Source organism: Equus caballus, chromosome 14, assembly GCF_041296265.1.
Source record: "Equus caballus isolate H_3958 breed thoroughbred chromosome 14, TB-T2T, whole genome shotgun sequence".
In the NCBI taxonomy this organism is placed as follows: Eukaryota; Metazoa; Chordata; class Mammalia; order Perissodactyla; family Equidae; genus Equus; species Equus caballus.
The window spans coordinates 99991920-100005925 of NC_091697.1; the positions used below are offsets into that span (position 1 = coordinate 99991920).

Sequence of the window (14006 nt, forward strand, 5' to 3'; positions counted from 1 at the left end):
TTGCTCCCTCCACCTCCCAAACCAGTCAGATCCACTCGGTGTCTTCCCCACCCCTCTCTTTGCCCAGCTCCCAGATGCCACCACCTTTGTGTTTCCTTGTGTCTCTTTGCGGTGTTCCGGTCCATCTTCTGATGTATTTCCTGTTTTTCTGCCTATCGTGGTCACTCGCTGAGATCTTAATTAGTATTTGTTCTTATTAACTATAAATCCACTGAATCACACTTGGACTTGCACTGGCTGCCACACACACAGAGCCTCCACCTTGGGGGTCTGCAGGCCTCCCAGGCTTGTTAGACTCGGGTGAACTTTTCTCTCAGACTTCGGGTCGCCCAGCTGGGCTGGCACCATGGTGGTGGCAGGAATCAGTGCACCACCCTCAGCAAATGCGCCCTTCTCTGAGTCCTGCTAATGCAATCTAGCAGCCAATTGACTTAAATTCCTTCCGCTTTATTGTTCTCCGTCCTTAGAGAGGCCAGTGCTCAGCATCTAGCAGGGCTGCGAGGCAGGCCTCCGCCGATCCTGGAGTTGTAATTCCCCACTGCTGGCTGCTGCAGTTTTATTACGGCCTTCTTTTTTCTGAGATTGACAGACATAAACCTCCAGTGTGGAGCCTGCGACAGCACCCTTAAAGGCTTCTCTGTGTGGACACGTAACCTTAGGACAAAGTGGGCGCAGCTCCAGGAAAGGCACAGCAGCCTGCTACAGGGAAGGACTGTGCTGGGGCAGACCTCAGGGTTTCTTCTTCTGGCTGGCTCCCTGGGAAGCCTCCCAGGGACAATGCTTTCTTCCTCTAAGTAGAATTTTTTGTGGGGGGCCTTCGGGAGATTGGGAATACTGCGAGAGGAGACCTGTGGTGGCTGTCCAGGGAACTCCACAGGCAACCAGAGGAACAAGATGTCCTTCCTTGAGTGAGTGAGTCCCTAAATCCCACCACTTCTGAAGCCCCCTAGCACTGTCCAGGTCAGCGAGTCCGCAGTGGGGTGGGAGTCAGCGCCATTTGCTCCTCTTGGAGCTAATGCTGCCACACCCGAATGGAATGCCTTTGGATCACTTAGAGGATCTGATCTATTTATGCAGGTGTTGGTTCAGACAAATTACTCCAAAAAGTAAGAATGAAAAGATACAGAATCTTAATTTATCATGCAGGATTAAAGTCAGATTTAAATCAGGTAGAATTATTAAGGGATTTAGAGCCACTGTGTTTTTCCGACAAGAAAAAGGACTAAAGAATCCTCTTGGTTGAGGTATACTGAGGTCAGGAATGTCTCATCTTCTGTTCAGAGTTGGTTTTTTTTCCTCTACCTTTTAAATGTTCACTTATGTTTTCAGCCAGATAGAACAGTAGTAGGAAATTCGATTATCAGGTGTATATGACCAGGCGTTAACTGTTCCGTATAGACAAGTGCAAAAATGAAGAGATGAAGGTGTGCGCTTGTCATTACAGAGGGCTCCCTGTAGGAACTGGGCCTGGGCCTGGATGAAGGGACAGACAGATAGCTAGCTAGAGAAGATGACTTTGGAATCAGGGAAGGTAAGAAGGACATGAGTACTGTTCCTATGGAATCTAGTTGAGATGTGGCCATTCAGTTCTGTAGCCCCAGGAGCTGGAGCTATTAGCATAGAGAGGTTAACACAATCCTTTTACTCAATGTTTTTGAAAAATACATTCTCGCAGAGTCAAGAACATGGACAGTGAAGGAAATGGAAACAAGAAGCTATCTTTAGATAGTATTTGAGATTATAGAATATGGACAGAAATGAAAATATACATGCAATTATTTTCCCTCTCCCCTTTTCCTCCTAAACCTAGGCAGGAGTTTAATTTAGGATTAAAAGGCTCCCCCTTGTTTCTCCTCTAGCTTCTCCTCCAGTTATCCCATCCACAGTCCAGTTCTGGTTTTGGACAGAACTGCAATTGTCCTTTGTAGGGCATTGCATGGACTCCTGTGCTGGTTTTCTAATGTGAGAAAACGTCGTCTGAGGAGGCTAGGGCCACCAAACTAGTTTCATTATGACCCAAGGTACACTTAAACCCAGCCCTTCGGTGGTGGGTAGGTAACTGTCCCAGCATACTCTGCCTCTACAGCGCCCACTAAAATGTTTACATTTTATAGTATGGTCCCAGGCCGTAAGTTAGGATTTTATGTTGGCAAATAGAGAAAGAATTCTCTAGTGCTATCTACGCCAACAAAGTTTTAACTTCTGCTACAGACCTGCTGGTGATTTGCAAAATAAGTTCGTCATTTGAGAAAGATCTTCCCATTTCAGTTCAGAGGAGTTGGCGGGGAAGTGAAGAACAAATGAAAAACCCATGGTCACAAAATTCAACTTATTAGCCAAACAGATTTTAACTTTTACCTTCCTCTTAAAAGTGAATTTAATGTTTGCCAAAAGTACAAAATCAACAGCTCTAAAGACAGTACGGTTTATACCTTAGTCCTGAACCTACACAAAGGTGGAGAGTCTTCATAGCTACGCTCAATCTCCTTGCCTTGGAACTCGCATTCACATGACCGAGTTAGTTATCCCAGATCAAAAACAATATCGTTAGTCCCAGTTACTTTTAGGTGAACCAAACTGACTGGATCCTTACCTCAAAAGGCCAAATTAAATCAACATTTTAATGATGTGTTTCTGGCATTGCTCATGCTTCATAAAGAGTAACTCACTTTATCTCACGCAAAGCAACAAGGCAAAACAAGTGATTCCAAAAACTGGATATTTTCCAGGTCTGGAAATTGTTCCCTTGAGTTCTCCTAAGGCAGCAAAGATTCTTCAGAATCTACAAACCCAACTATATGATGCTACCACCTTTCCAAGAGAACCGTTAAGAATTACACCTAGAACCAGTTATGAGAATAATTTTTTGCAACATCCTCATGAAGGCCAAATGAAAATCAGAGGCCATCTCTCAAATGGCAATGAGCCAAATGTCTAAGACTTCTGGAGATGCTTGACATCTTGCCATGTGTCATCACAATCAAATCCTGGACACGGTATTCTCGTCTGAGATTCACTGACTACCAGTAAGGAGCATGTGCAGAATAATAAGCGATTCAACTTTTAATGCTCCAGTTAGAACCTAACATGCCTAATAACATTCCCGGGAAGAGGGTATGGAGAATGTGTGTCAAAGATGGCATCAGCTCCTCACATGTCCACAGCCTGATGGTATCTGGCTAGGGAGCCACCTTAATTCTGTGGTTTGTAGAACCCTGGGATTATTGTGATTATATATGGAACTCTCAGCTGAAAACATTCTCAGCTGCAGAATGGTGAACAGCAAGGTCAACTACAGAGGAGTTTTTAAAAGCAAAATTTAGGGGAAAGGCACCACTTCACTGACCCAAGAGAGCTTTTGTTACCAAACAGTAATCTCAGACCCTTGCAGTAACACAGTGCATTTGGTTTCCAAAGATGCTTGCCCCCAAAAGATCATAGTCATATAATATTTTCTTTCTTGTTTTTCTGACCAACAGGTGAAACCAGAAGGTGTTTTCCCGTCTCTGTCGAAAGAAGTCATGTGCTGGTCTGGAGAGAAGTGCGTATATCCACCGGGAGTCTTCAAATTTATAAGTATATCCAGAGGCCTTCAAAGTCAGGCATCTAATTATAACCTAAACATAATCTAAATATAAATATCATCATGCAATTATCTAAATATAATCATGCAAATTAATAAATGCCATCACTTTTCAGCACTACCCTAGCAATTGACTTTCTTTTCAGGGCCATTTTTCAAAAAGGAACAAGTTATTATCTTTTAGCAGTTTTTATTGCAGTTGTGACAATTAGAGAGAACCATAAGATCTTGCTTAAGATGTGAATACGAGGTGGCTGGCTGGGCCCACTCAGTAATCAAATGATTGTTCTCAGACAATAGTGTTTGGACTTCTGATGCTTGCCTCAGCAAAACTGCAAATTATTATTTTTCATAGACCTTTGAGGTTGTCCATAAGTCATTGCAATGTTCAATGCCAAGTGCTCACATTCTCCGAGATAAAGAGGGCAAAGAAGGAGAGAAAGAATGTGTAGCTCATTATCCACACATTATTTTCCTATTGTTTGGGATGTTGAGAATACTTTTTAGAAATTTATCAAGGCAATGACTCCCAGACATTTTCCATTAAAAAAGGGGGTATTTTTGCATTTCATGTACTATCCCAAGAGTGGATGTAAGAAGCAGTTTGTTTTCACTCTGCAGCAAGGGAAGTGACCTAAAATAATTTGTCTTGTATTTCATAATGACCACAATAGTGAACTAAAACCATTTTTTTCTTATATTTGTTTCTTCTATGACACTATTTTGCAAGCTAATACATATAAACTTTGTCCAAAAGATCATATGATTTTTTTCTTTTAAAAAATGTACCCTTTTTAAAAGTTTCTAACTCTTCTGGAATGGGTCATAAATCCAAGCTAAACTGTAACGATAGTTCAGTAATACCTTCCTTGTATTTCAGAAAGTTCTAAAGAACAGGTTGGTACAATTAAGTGGTAAATGTTATGGCACACTGCATTATCACTATAGGTTATGCTATATGGTACATAGAAAGCACTTTTATCCTAGACGTTGAATATGCCACATAAAGTGAGTCCGTAATTGAACTATCTCAACAGCAACTTTTTAAAAAGTGATTTTTGTTGCAGCTGAATTCAGAACCCAAAGCACCTCTGATTATCCACTGCTTAGGCAGAACACAGGCAGAAGATAAAGTGTTCCTGTTAATGTGCTTCCGCTCTCCCCTAAAGGAGTGATTTCCAGGAGTGGAGAGGAAGACCATGTCTACAGAAATCTTGGCAACCTCTTATCCAGGAAGACTATGGAGATTTCATGATCTTGCTGTTGTTTGCAACAAGGTATTACCTTTGTCCAAACTCCCTCCACACAGCCGGTTTCCTCATTTCTCCTGGGGTAAACATCACTGTAAATAGACACATTGATTAGCGCCCTGCCGAACATCTCTGCCTTCCACACGCTCCAGGTTTCAATTAGCCTGTAATCTACAACGAGGAAGGAGTGTGTCGTAAAAATTAGGAGTCACAAGTGCTGGGTTCCAATCCTGGTTCTGTCCTTAGCAGCAGTGTAACCTTGAGTCCGTCTCGGGTTCCTCATTCATCAAAGGAGGCAGAAAATTAAAAAATACATACCTCACTGTCACCATCTCGCTTCATTGTATCCCCATCCCAAGCCTGGTGAGGCTCTCATAAGATCTGGGTGGAGCTCTAACTGGCCTTTGGACCAGTCTGTGAATTTCCCCTCCCATGGAGGATAAAGGGTTGCACTTTTCTCTGAAGGTTAATATCTTATGTTTAGTACTGACTCCCCTCTAATGCTTGAGCCATAGGATCCTAAGTGGGAGCAAGGACACTGAGAAATCAGCTAGTCAAGCTCTCTACCTTCACACAGCTGTCCCATCTTGCTCAGAGCTCTGTCACTGACGACCAGGTGTTGTTGCCTACCTCCTTCACTGAGAGCTTAGCATCTTCTCAGCTAGACTTAGCATTTTGAAGAAAACTTCTGGCATCTTATAGATCCTTGTATTCCTCTGAGCCCTCAGTGCAACCCAGTACCTTGAAAATAACAGATTCTCAGCAAATGTTTGTGGCTTGATTATTTTGAGAAAGAGCTCTGGGGTGTTTATAACAAAACAGGTTCATATTGAAGAATCCTATTATCCCTTCAAAATGGGCCTATAAAAGTTCTTTCTAGGACTACCCTATCTGTACACTAATGTAATGACAGCCTGTTTTTCTTTTCTTTTTTTTTTTTTTACTCTGGCCCTATCTCAGCTATACTAGTTAAAAACATTTTTAATTGGCTTTTATCATATTTGAAAATGTAATAAATACTCATTAAAAATGAGTTAATTAATACTACTGAGATGGGCTGTCCCCATTCTCCACACACCTGTCAGAAATGACTGCTAATAGTTTGGAATAGACTCCTCCAGATTGTTTTACTTATTTATAGTTTTGATGCATATACTAACATTTGTTATTATTTCATGGAAACATGGTTATACTATTCATAGTCTTTTGGAACTTGCTTTTATCATTTAACAATGCCTTGTGAACTTGTCTCCATGTCAACACACACCTCACTCCTTCTTAGTGCTGCATGGTACAGAAGTTTCTTGTTAACCAACCATTCCTTATCATTATTTGAATCCCCATAGTTGCTAAGTTGTGTAGGGAAGCAGAAATTGGTCATAATAGGAAAATAACCACTAATGAACTGGCCACTTACTAAATTAGTGCCCACTCAAATTGCCCTCCCAACTTAATACCAGCATCTGTCCTCACTCAGCCAGTCAATTTTGCTGATTGCAGATGTTATAAACATCCTGCAATACAATGTAAATAAAATGCATTTCAGTTGCCACGTAAAGTTGCTAGTCTTGCAAAAGATGCAGGATTTTATGAAGTCAATGAAAGTGATTTTGGAGAACTGTTCCATAGGCAAATGAGTATCTGGCAATGTTAGACCGGTTAACAATTAAAGATGAGAAAAACAACCAGGATGATAGCAGGATAAGTTCTTCAAAAGGAGAATTATTTGAATATCAAAGGATTAAGAGAGGCTCTCAGGAAAATTGATGAAGCCATCGCATCTTTTTTTAAATGACCTTTGTATGATTCTGCTATAAAAGTCATTGTGAAGTGTAGGGTGTCAAAATTTACAACCAAATAATTTTGTTAGAAAAATTATCCCCCTCACCAAATCAACATGTGATTCATCCTTTGTTTATTCTAAAAACTAGAGCATTGTTGTAATTAGATTTGATATATGTATATCTTCAAAGATAAATCATAGTTACAGATAAGATAATCTTTACTTTTATTTTTTCAAAACAAAGTCTCAATCGAACCTTTTTTCATTCTTTATTTTACAATACTAGACCCTATTTATTACTTTTGAAGCTTTCAACAGTCATATTACGGCAAACAGAAGCAACAGACGCTGAAAATAAGGTTCCTAATAGACTAATCAGATTGCCTCATTCTCTTTCCGTGAGGCATTTAGAGGCAGGACTGGCCACTTTGCAAGGAGTAAAGCCCCAGGGTGGCTGGGTAATTCAGGGGAGGGAAGAGGCCGTAAGAAAGGAGATAGGCAGTGGACTTCCTCTGGCACTAATCCGGCACATAGATGTTTGGGCCTAATGTAATTTGAAAAAATAAAAAAGATGTAACCTTATTTTTGTCCAAGCTGGTAAAGCAAGTTATACCAGTTAAACGTGGGTCTATCAGGATTTATTTTTAGCAGTTACCTACTGACTGATATTTGGATTGTTTCCAGTTTTTTGCGACTACAAGCCATGTGGCAATGAACAACAGTGTACAAATATAGCTTGGTGCACTTGTACAAGCATCTCTGTAAGAAAAATTCCTAGAAGTGAAATTCCTGGGGTTGGACAAAGGTATATTAAAAATGTTAACAGGCATTAGCAAGTTATCCTACTATTTAATGCCACCTACAGCATCTGAGACGCCTGTTTCTCCACACCCTTCACTTTTTGCCAAGCTGATTGCAAAAATATGCTATATACATTGCTGTTTTCATTTTCAATAATATAAATTCTTGATCTGCAAGATAAACTTTGCTCACTGCCTGCTTAGAATCTTTAGGAAGAGCCTCATTATAGACTGGAAAATCTGCATGATAAATGCAGGGGCGATCATGTCATTCCTAGCAATGGGTAGGAGCTGAAAAATTGAGCTCAACATGCATTCTTCTGTGTAAAAAACCCTCTGAAACTATTGTAGTCATTACTTGAACAAGGTAAAGGGTTTATAGTCAGTAGTGGAAGATGGAGATTATTTTTGCAAATTCCTGATTTCAGGACTACAAGATGCTTTACAGATTTCAAAATATGTGAATAGATAAGATCAGTAGATCCTGAAACTGGATGCGAGTGTCATCCAAGCCCACATTCTTTCCATCAGGATTTTGGTCACAGAAACTGTCGGCATTCTTACTGAAAAATTCTTTACCTATATGGAAGATCTAAAAAAGAAACAAAAAATATCCCCTAGAGTATGCATTTGTCACAACCCATCAAATGGTAGATTAAGATGTGTGCATTTCACTGTGTGTAAATTTTACATAAAAAATAAACCATAGAGTCCTCAAAAATTAAACTCAGAATTACCATATGATCTAGCAATTCCACTTCTGGGAATACACCCAAAGAAGTGAAAGCAGGGACTTAAACAGATATTTGTACACTCCTGTTTTACAGCAGCATTATTCACAATAGGTAAAAGGGGGAAGCAACCCAAATGTCCATCAGTGGACGCATGGATAAACAAAATGTGCTACGTGGGTAAAATGAACTATTATTCAGCCTGAAAAAGAAAGGAAATTCTGATACATGCTACAATGTGGATGAACCTTGAAGATATGATGCTCACTGAAATAAGCCAGTCACAAAAGGACAAATATTGTAGGATTCCACTTATATGGGTACCTCGAGTAGTCAGATTCACAGAGACAGAAAGTAGAATGGTGGTTGCCAGTAGAATGGTGGGGGCTGAAGGGAGGGGAGAGTGGGGATTTAGTGTCTAACGAGTGGAGTTTCAGTTGGGGAAAATGAAAAGTTCTGTAGATGGATGGTGATGATGATTACAATATGAATGTACTTAATGCCAAGAACTGTATATGTACAAAGGGGTCAAATGATAAATTTTATATTATGCATATTTTACCACACTAAACATACTTTTTAAAAACCCATAAAAGATACTGAACTAATGATATGCATGCTGAAGTGTTTGAGTGTGAAATGTACTGATGTCTACAACTTTATTTGAAATGTATCAAAAAATGAAGATGAGTCGATAGACTGATAGAGGAATGAATGGATATGTGATAAAGTAAATATAACAAATGTAAATTGTAATCTAGATGGTAAACATATGTATGTTCACTGTGCCATTCTTCTAACTTTTCTGTGTGTTTGAAAGTTTTCTTAATAAAATGTTGAGAGGAAATGACCTAGGCTAAAAAAATAACCAGCAAATGAAAGTCTCTTTTTACCATAAATTCATATTTTGCTTTTGTTCATTATGGGGAACAATTTTGCATGGAGAGATCTTCATGCAGAGTTAAGGAAATAGGACTGATGTTTTGTTTGCTTTTAATAACGGTCAGACAGGAATATTTATTAGACGAGAATTGGACAGGTATTGATTCACAAGTGACTCTATGATATTAAAAATGAACTCAATACCACCAAAGTTGATGAGTATCTCTCTATATATACAAAGGCAAGGGTCATAGTTCAGCTTTTTCTTCCATATGTAGGATTTCAGCGTGTGTAGAGGGAAAGAATCCCAGCCTACTCAAACGGAAAAGATGACACAAATAGATTGGCTGTGATGACATGCAACTTTGGAGTGTTGCGAGACTGGAGGTCCTCCTGATAAATATTAGCTCATGGTAGAAGTGTAGTAGATTATAAATAGCAGTGCTTCATTTCCTCATAGAAACATTTTAGAGAGCTGCACATTCCTTTTCTTCGGTTCATTAAAAAGTAAACAGAGAGAGACGACCTCCATTTCTGGGATCTCTGCATTGCAGGCGTGCTTAGGCAGTTTTGATAATTATAGAAGCATGTGATCATCCTATCTCAATAGCACTGTTCTTGCATTGGAGTAAACACCCACAGTTTCAGAGGCGCAGACTCAATGTCTACAGGGGCAGGGAAGGAACCTGAGGAACGCAGGCCTGTACAGGTGGGAACTGCAGCTTCTTGGAGACCCTTATCCTGACCAAACGGGGAATCCGTGACTCAGTCCTAGCCAAGTGGCCCAAGACAGCCAGATATGTCAGTTTTTTAAGAGCAGTCTGAAATTGTAATTTTATGTGAAATCTTCCAAGTTTAAATGTGGGCAACAAATTCAAGTGTTTTTCAAAAACATTGTGTGGGTCAAACAAAACCTCTTTCCTGACATTCAGGGGTCTGTAGGCTCCTGGAGTGTGACCGCTAACGTCTGTGTACAGGATGGGCGAGGCCAACTCTCTCTGGTGCTAACATCCAGTAGAATTCAGATTAGCATTGTTTTAACTCTTTGGGGTTATATGCCCATCACCACTGTCCCCAGCTTCTCCCTTGTAACTGCGGATTATGAGTTGCTCAGGTCTTTACCACTTTAAATAGAGAATAAATATTTGACCACTGCAACGTTTGCAATATTCACGCAGTGAATGTGTCTTGAAAGTCTGCTTTGTGTAATGAACATTTTCCGTCCCCCCAAAAACAGGTGAATCGTCAAAAACATAGAATTCATGGACCCCTCAATTTATTCACACGTAATCATCCCAAAATGTGGGTGTTTGGAACTGGGAACATATTTTTCCAGAGGATGGTAACTATTGTTTACTGAGTACTGCCTCTGGACTGTTTGCTGGCTGAGGCCCCTTAGATATTTAGCTTCTTTCATTCTCATATCATTGTCCAGACTTTATAGATGAGGAAACAGGCTCGGAACAGTTGCAGGACTCGAGGAGCTGAGTGTCGGAGCCAGGAATCAAACAGCTGTGAGGGTCAGGCTCCAGGCCTGTTTTCCTCTCATTCTTCCTCAGCACGGCGCCCACAGTGCAGCATTCCACCTGGCGCTAAGGCCGTCAGGACAGGCTACAAAATACTATTGTACCCACAACGTACTTGTAGGACTGTATTCCTAATACTCCAGTTCCAACAGAACCCAACATCAGGTATGATTGTTTCTTTTTTCACTTCCCTCGCTTTTATGTAGGAAAAATATGTTTAACTACCCAGGTGATGCACAGATACATTCTCAGTGTGAAATATCCAAACAACACGGTAGTCTACACAGCAGGAAGGAAAATTCCCGTTGGCTTCCTCCCTGACCCCTGATCCCACTCCCTCTCCTAGCTCTGGCTCTACCACTATTAACAGTGTGGCTTGTTTCTTCCAGACTTCTCCTATGTATTTACATATGTATATGTACATATACAACTATGCATGGAGCTATGTTTCTACGGTAAATCCATTCAGAATTCCACCTTGGGACGTCAGAACACTTTTCTATTGCAGCCCTGGCAGATTCCCAGCTCCAAGTCAATGTGGGGGGCCCTGGGGGTGGGGTAGGGGTGAAGATGGCTGTATTAGTTATTTATTGCTACATAACAAACTACTCCACAATTAATCAGCGTAAAACAATGAACATTTATTATCTCACAGTTTCTGAGGGTCAGGAATGTGGAAGCAGTTTAGGAGGATGGCTCCGGCTCAGGGTTTCTCGTGAGGAGGCGTCAAGATGTCAACTGGGGCTGTAATCATTTTGAGGATTGACTGGGGCCGGAAGATTCACTCCCGATTTGGCTCACTCAGTGGTTATTTGCCGGAGGGCCCCAGTGCTTTGTTGATGGATGGCAGGACTCCACAGTTCCTTGCCATGAGGTCCTCTCCGTAGGGCTGTTTGAGTGATCTTATGACATAGCAGCCAGCTTCCCCCAGAGCGAGCAATCCACAGTTCACCAGGGAGGACAAGGAGGAAGTGCAATGTCTTTTATGACCTGGTCTTGGAAGTCACAAACCATCACTTCCGCCGAATTCTCTCATTAGAAGGGAGCCACTCCGTTCAGCCCACACTCAAGGGCAGGGGAGTCAGGCTCCACCTTTGAAGAGAGGAGACAAAGAATTTGAGGACATATTTGAAGACCACCACAAGGGCCATTTTGTATGGGAAGAAAAAAGGAGCATGGAAAAGTGCAAGACCAGGGCAGAGTAGTCTGAGTAATAGGGAGGAGAGGAGAGTTGCGGAGATAATGAGGTAACAGGATCGTGAGAGGCAGAAGAGCGTGGCTGGCAACCCTGGCTGCGCATTAGAATCACCTGGGGAAATTTAAAAAGTACTGCTGCCCCGGCCCCACTACAGATCAATTAAATCAGTATTTCTGGGATTGAGGCCCAGGTATCAATATTGTTTAAGAGCTCTCCAAGTGATTCTAATGTGCAGCCTGAGTGGTGAACCATATAAGAGCAGAGGTGCTGGAGTCCCGCTGTGTCTGGGCTCAAGTCCCAGCACTGCCAATTAAGTAGCTGTGTGATCTTAGGCAAGTTAATTAGCTTTTCTGTGCCTCATCTGTAAAATGGGGATATTAATAGTCCTTCCTCATAGGGTTGTTGTGAGGATCACCTGGGTTAATAGCCCTTGTAAATTGCTTTGAACAGCTCCCTGCACAGTAAGTGCTGTGTAAATGTTACTATTGTGGTTATTAGCAGCATTCATGGACTCTTCTTCCCTCCTGCTCCCCCTTTCTCAGCGCCTAAGCCCAGGGAGGAGTGTGGCTTTCTGCGCCCCTCCTCCCTCCTTTTCCCTTGAGAGGAAATTACACGCACTCTTCAGCATACTGCTGAGTCTCTGCAAGCCCTGCCAGCCCGCAGGAAGGTTCCAGGTAAAGTGGGAAGCTGAGCTATTCCAGTGAAATGACGGACATAGCTGCAGAAGGATCTCCCATCTTGGGAGATGGGAAGAGAAAGTAGCCCGCTGGGGCAGTGAGAGGAAGGGAATCCCCCTCAGCCTCATGGAGAGTGAGACACAACCTATTTCGTATCACAGGAGCAGGATCTGCAATGGCCTTGAAGTTCCTTCCAGAAGCCTTTCCTGACCTCCCTTTCTCCGAACTCATCAACATGGTCATCAACATGGTCCCTAAATTACCTGCTGCCTTTTCTATTTATTTATTTACTTTCTGTTTTTCTCTCCAATAGACAGTAGGGTCTTTTAGAGGCAAGGACTGTGACTTCTGGGAGAAGTATCAGTGAAAACGGGGAGAGGAAAGTGCAGAAGGGAAAAGGGATGTCCTGTGTGGATTACGGATACCTCTTTAATCCTTAAAAACTTAGATGCATGTTGGCGGAAATGCACTCTGCTTCTTTAACCCCCTCTCCTTCCCCCCATCCCACTGCATCCATAAACACCCCTTCCCCTAACCACCCTTTTCATGGGAAAATAGCGTTGAGTGTTCTCTCTCCTGCTTTTACCGCAGAGGTTAATAAATTGCCACTATTACAGGGTCCAGCTGATATCGATGAGGCCGGTACAGAAATAAGCTAATGGGTTAGTTCCTATAAAGAAATGTGTTTCCCAAGCATAAAAGCACTACTCTGTAGGAAAGTAGATTTCGTTTTTTCAAGCCTACTAGGATAGAAGGAGCCGGAAAAAAAAAAAAGAATAAAGAATAAAATAATTAAACTATAAACCAATTGTTGACAAAATACCTACACAAATTTTCTTCCTGTTCTCCAACATTAAAACAATAATGATTTGAATAGACTGTATCTTCATTCTCTGGGTTTTTTTGTTTTAACCCCTCTATTCTTCAAGTTTATGATTTGGATCCTAAAAGCTAAAGATCTTTGTAATAAAATGTATTAAGCAAAAACATATTTAAAGCCCCTGCTATTTATTAAGTGTGCCTTTACGGTAAATATGGATGACAAAAGAGAACATGGTATTAATAGTTAAAACTATGACAATAAAGGGCCTAATTTCAATAGCAATTGGCTTAGTTTTAAATTAGAGAAATGAACCATCATAGCTAAAAACTCTGGAAAGGTGGGGCCTGATCTCATGTATGTCAGTGGTGTCAAAACTCAAAGCTATCTTGTTAGCAAGCATTTGGATGCTAGAAAGAGGTCATTCCAGACTCTGATTTCTGCTAGCTGAGTTTGTTCATTTTTGCCAATGCAGGAAATCCTGGGTTTTAAGCAATATAAGCTAGAAATACAATTAGCCCTAAACCTAAAAATTATTCCAGAGAAATATGGGCTTGATGGTTGAGGTCATAATAACTGTTACTTACACAAATAGCTGATTTTATTGGGCTGGTGAAATGATTCCCATGTGTCCTTCTGAAACTTTCTGCAGTCGTTCTTCATTGACTGCCATCTCAGTCATTAGAGAAGAAAAAATGATGAACTCAAGGCTTCTTCATCAATGAACTCAGCCAATAAGCCAAGAGAGGGTCCAGT

At 41.1% G+C, this 14006-nt stretch overlaps 1 long non-coding RNA gene across 1 annotated transcript; it reads left to right on the forward strand.

Moving 5' to 3' along the window:
• The first annotated feature begins 474 nt into the window (after positions 1-474).
• LOC138917358 (uncharacterized) lies at positions 475-3701 on the forward strand. The gene is made up of 2 exons (XR_011425210.1): positions 475-908; positions 3480-3701. It is a non-coding gene; the product is annotated as an uncharacterized lncRNA (long non-coding RNA).
• The last annotated feature ends 10305 nt before the right edge of the window (positions 3702-14006 follow it).